Source organism: Phocoena phocoena, chromosome 1, assembly GCF_963924675.1.
Source record: "Phocoena phocoena chromosome 1, mPhoPho1.1, whole genome shotgun sequence".
NCBI lineage: Eukaryota > Metazoa > Chordata > Mammalia > Artiodactyla > Phocoenidae > Phocoena > Phocoena phocoena.
This window is the reverse complement of record NC_089219.1, coordinates 88,526,301-88,531,851: the sequence shown is the minus strand read 5'-3', so window position 1 is coordinate 88,531,851 and position 5,551 is coordinate 88,526,301.

Below are 5,551 nucleotides of genomic sequence, written 5' to 3'. Positions count from 1 at the left end.
CTATTAAAGCTGGTCAGGGGCCTCTTAAGTCTGAGAATGGATGAGGGGGTGCAACTGAGTGAAGTTTGGCCTCTATATAGTCCTAGAGTACATTTGATTATACAGTTCATATGCACTTGGATTATGCTGTCCACAAATACTTCCTGCTCTCTACCTTCAGGACATGTGGTAGGTTGTGTTTTCTGACTCTCTTGTGGTTGAATGGGACCACATCACTAGTTCTGGCCATAGGGGAACAAAATTTACCACCCCAAAATTTCTCTTTGGTATGTGGATAATTTCGAGTTGAAAACAATCATGGCCCAAAAGACTCAGGAAGAAACTTTGACTTACCCCCTAGCTGCCTGAAGAATGTAAATAGAGGACTGTAGTATGAACTAGGCATGTAGACAGGGAGGAACCTAGCAAAGTCTGTTTGTTAAAATTTCTCTCTGTGTCCCACTGTCTCTGCATGATCCAGCAACATTTGCTTACCAAACATTTGCTTCTCCATCTCCACGGCAATTGCTTTCCTCCCCTTTGAAGTCCCAAACCACTAACTCCCAACACCCTCTTTTGTCTTTAGATGAAGATGATGTCTAAGGTGAGGATTTCAGCCATTTGGGTGTGTTATTCAGTTTTCCTGGGTCTCTCTCATGTATGCATGTTATTAAACTTTTCTTTGATTTTCTACTTTTAATCTGTCTCATGTCAACTTTAATTCTTAGACCAGCCAGAAGAGCCTGGAAGAGCAGAGGAAAATTTCTTTCTCCCCGACATGGCCAATCAGTTGTAAGCAGATTGTGTGTCAACAAGGGCCATAGCATTGAATTGCTATTTTGTCATCCTCTGGAACTCTCTTTCTCTCTGCTTTGAGTCTGGCAATGTTCATGATCATGATTCCATGAGCCTACATAGAGTGAGGAGCTGTAAAGTGAAGTCCTCAGCAACCAGCAACAGACATTCAGCATGAACAAGAAATAAATCTTTGTTATTGTATGTCATTAAAATTTTGACAAAACCTGGCATATATTGATTGATACAGAAATTGATACCCAGAGATGGGGTGTGTTTTAATAAAAACCTTCCTTTTGTAGAAGTGGCTTTAGTGTTCAAGTAAGCTGATTTTATAAGCTGGAAGAATGATTATGTTATGCATTGGAATATTTGATAAAACTGTCACCTACGATAACTTGGAAGGTAAATAATGAACGTAGTAGGCTTGTAGCTCTGGGAGAAGAAAGTAGAAAACAAATGTTAATTGTATATGTTGGTTAGTGTTGGCTGCATTTGACAAGATGCTTCACGAAAGAGAAGCACTCAAATAATTGACTTTTTTATAAGCAGAAATGGAAAGGAATAAAGAGAACAGAGAAGTTCAAGAACTTTCAGGGTTGGGAGTGGCAAATGCTTTTCACCTCAGTTGGTAAATTACAAAATTGAATAGGCTTTTTGTCTCCAATTGGTAAATTATAAAACTGAGTAGCCTTTGGAACAAAACAAAGGCTATTAGAACTAGGCCTTTAGGCAAGGATCAAGTCAAGCATATCTCTGTCATAACCATATTTTTTTTTTTTTTTTTTTTTTTTTTTTTGCGTTACTTGGGCCTCTCACTGTTGTGGCCTCCCCCGTTGCAGAGCACAGGCTCCAGACGTGCAGGCTCAGCGGCCATGGCTCATGGGCCCAGCCGCTCTGCGGCATGTGGGATCTTCCCGGACCGGGGCACGAACCCGTGTTCCCTGCATCGGCAGGCGGACCCACAACCACTGCACCACCAGGGAAGCCCCCATAACCATCTTTAAAGTCTCTGCCTGCTGCTATGTACCACAAGTTCAAGTCTATGGTATGAGGGAACGTCTACTCATGTGACTTTAAGCATTGCCATAATTTGTAAAAAGACAAATTTATAAGACTTGTGAAAATGAAAGTGCTTGTTAGCACAAAAGACATTATTTTTAAGCTAAGAGAGTTCTACTTCAAATATGTTTAAAGCAATACAGCCTACTTAACATACAGCTTGTGGAAGTACATCTCAATAGGTCACACCCACATAGCAAAATTTCTTGAATTATTATTAAAAGTATAGGTTCCAGCTCTAGTTAAATGGCATAAGCATACTCTATTCTGTTTCTCCCAGTGACTATAATAAAATCCTGAACTGAATACATAAAGAAACTAAGGACTCTGAAAAGTAAATAATAGAAGACAAATTAGGGAGGAAATCAAAACTCAAAAGTAAGACCAATAGTGAGTTCCCTGTTTTTTTCCCTCTATTATTTCCTGGTTTAGTCTCAAGGCAACCCAAATTCTGGAACATTGCAATGGGCACAGCCAAGAGAAAATCACTCTCAAATAAGAGGAATGGGAAAAGGGACCCCTGAAGAATGGAGAGAATGGGGAAATATCCTGGTTTTGTTTTCCTCTATTGGCTCTGCAGGGCTCCACTTCCAAAGCTGCACTCTCTCTGGGCAGTGGCTGAGGGCAGTTAGCGCATCAGCAGCTGAGCTTGCTGATCTGCCTTGAAGGTAGATCCAGTTGTGGCAGGTGTCTGTCTGATAGCACAGAAGACTGAAAGCCAGGCATTCTGGCCAGAGGACCAGGGGAAGAAACCCTGGGAGCCAGAGAATGTTGTGGAGATTTTGAGAGAAGGGAGCTCAAAAAGTGAATCCTATAGATATACGTGTGTGAAGTTCTAGGATCACCCCAGGAACTCACGTGTGAAACTAATCTGATAAAGAAGGCCAAAGGCTTTGAACATTGGTCTATGGTAAAGACCACTACCCAGGGCCGTTTAGCCCCTGGGGGAAACATATAGAACAGATCCAAATAATACTGCAAATGTTTGAAAACTGAAATTACATTGGAACCATGGCCCAAAGAAGGCAGGCTAAGACATTTGGCCTGAACCCAACTGGGACAACTAGCTGCTAAAGCAAAACAAAGAAAAACTCAGCATTCTCCAGAGGATTTTAACAGACCTTAGAGTCTCATAACATAGCAATTAAAACATCCAGGATATAATGCAATATTACTCAATGTTAAAAAAATAAAACAGAAGCAAGAAAATTGTAGCAACTCACAAGGGAAAAAACAAATCCCAGTTTGAGATGACTCAGATGTCAGAATTACCAGAACAAGACTCAATAGCTCAATAGCAGAATGGAAAAGAGGAAATTGTCTGTGAACTTGAAGATCAATAGAAATTATCCAATCTGAACCAGAGAGAAAATATTGGAAAAAAATTGGACAGAGCCTCAGGGAACTGTAGGATGACATCAAATTGTCTAACATTTAATGCATTTGAGAGGCAGGAGGAAAGGAGAATGAAATTAGTGCAGAAAAGAATATTTGAAGGACAAAATTAGAGGATGCACGCTACCCAATTTTAAGAATCATTATAAAGCTACAGTAGTCGATACAGTGTGATATTGGTGAAAGTGTACACATATAATCAGTGGAACAGAATAGGGTCCAGGAATAGACACAAATATAGTCAACTGCTTTTTGACAAAGGTACAAAGTCAATTTAATGGATAAAGGATGCTCTTTTTAGCCAATGGTAGGGAAAAAAATTGTACATCCAAATGCAAAATGAAATGAAATGAAATGAAATAAAATAATAAAATAAAATAAACCTCAACCTCAAAAAACCCCCCAAACTATAAAACATTCCAAAGAAAACATAGGGGACTTCCCTGGTGGTACAGTGGTTAAGACTCCATGCTCCCAATGCAGGGGCCTTGGGGTTCAATCTCTGGTCAGGGAACTGGATCCCACATGCATGCTGCAACTAAGAGTTCACATGCCACAACTAAGGAGCCCAAGAGCTGCAACTAAGGAGCCTGCTGGCTGCAACTAAGACCTGGAGCAACAAAATAAATAAATAAATAAAATAGTAAAAAAAAAAAGAAAACATAGAAAGAAATCAATCACTGTGACCTTGAGTTAGGCAAAGCATTTTTAGGTATGACACCAAAAGTACAATCCATAAAAGAAAAAATTATAAATTGGACTTCATCAAAACTTCAAAATATTTTTTCTGCAAAAGACACTGTTAAGAGAAATAAGATACAAACTGTAGACTGCTAGAATATATTTTAAAATCTCCTGACAAAGTACTTGTATATAGAATTTACAAAGAACTCTCAAAAGTCAACAATAAGAGGGGGACCTTGAAGATGGCGGAAGAGTAAGACGCGGAGATCGCCTTCCTCCCCACGGATACACCAGAAATACATCCACACGTGGAACAACTCCTACAGAACTCCTACTGAAGGCTGGCAGAAGACCTCAGACCTCCCAAAAGGCAAGAAACTCCCCACGTAACTGGGTAGGGCAAAAGAAAAAACAGAGACAAAAGAATAAGGACGGCACCTGCACCAGTGGGAGGGAGCTGTGAAGGAGGAAAAGTTTCCACACACTAGGAAGCCCCTCCGCGGGCGGAGACTGCGGGAGGCAGAGGGGGGAGTTTCGGGACCGCGGAGTGGTGCACAGCGACGGGTGCGGAGGGCAAAGCGGGGAGATTCCTGCACAGACGATCGGTGCCGACCAGCACTCACCAACCCGAGAGGCTTGTCTGCTCACCCGCCGGGGCGGGCGGGGCTGCGAGCTGAGGCTCGGGTTTTGGTTTTGGACGGAGCTCAGGGAGAGGACTGGGGTTGGCGGCTTGAACATAGCCTGAAGGGGTTAGTGCACCACGACTAGCCGGGAGGGAGTTCGGGGAAAAGCCTGCACCGGCCGAAGAGGCAAGAGACTTTTTCTTCCCTCTTTGTCTCCTGGTGCGCGAGGAGAGGGGTTTAAGAGCGCTGCTTAAAGGATCTCCAGAGACGGGCGCGAGCCGCGGCTAAAAGCGCGAACCCCAGAGACGGGCGCGAGCCGCGGCTGAGGGCGGGAGCCCCCGAGACGGGCGCGAGCCGCGGCTGAAGGCGCGAGCCCCCGAGTCGGGCGCGAGCCGCGGCGGGAAGCGCGAGCCCCAGAGACGGGCGCGAGCCGCGGATGAAAGCGCAAACCCCAGAGACGGGCGCGAGCCGCAGCTAAAACCGCGGACCCCAGAGCCGGGCGGGAGACGCTAAGGCTGCTGCTGCCGCCACCAAGGGGCCTGTGTGCGAGCACAGGTCACTCTCCACACCCCTCTTCCGCGGAGCCTGTGCAGCCCGCCACTGCCAGGTTCCCGGGATCCAGGGACAACTTCCCCGGGACAACGCACGGCGGGCCTCAGGCTGGTGCAACGTCACGCCGGCCTCTGCTGCAACGTCACGCTGCCTCTGCCGCCGCAGGCCGGCCCCGCACGCAGTGCCCCTCCTTCCCCCATCCCCCAACCCCCGGCCTGAGTGAGCCGGAGGCCCCGAATCAGCGGCTCCTTTAACCCCGTCCTGTCTGAGCGAAAAAACAGACGCCCTCCAGCGACCTACACGCAGAGGCAGGGCCAAATCCAAAGCTGAGCTCCTGTGAGCTGTGAGAACAAAGAAGAGAAAGGGAAATCTCTCCCAGCAGCCACAGAAGCAGCGGATTAAAGCTCCACAATCAACTTGATATACCCTGCATCTGTGGAATACCTGAATAGATAAGGAAT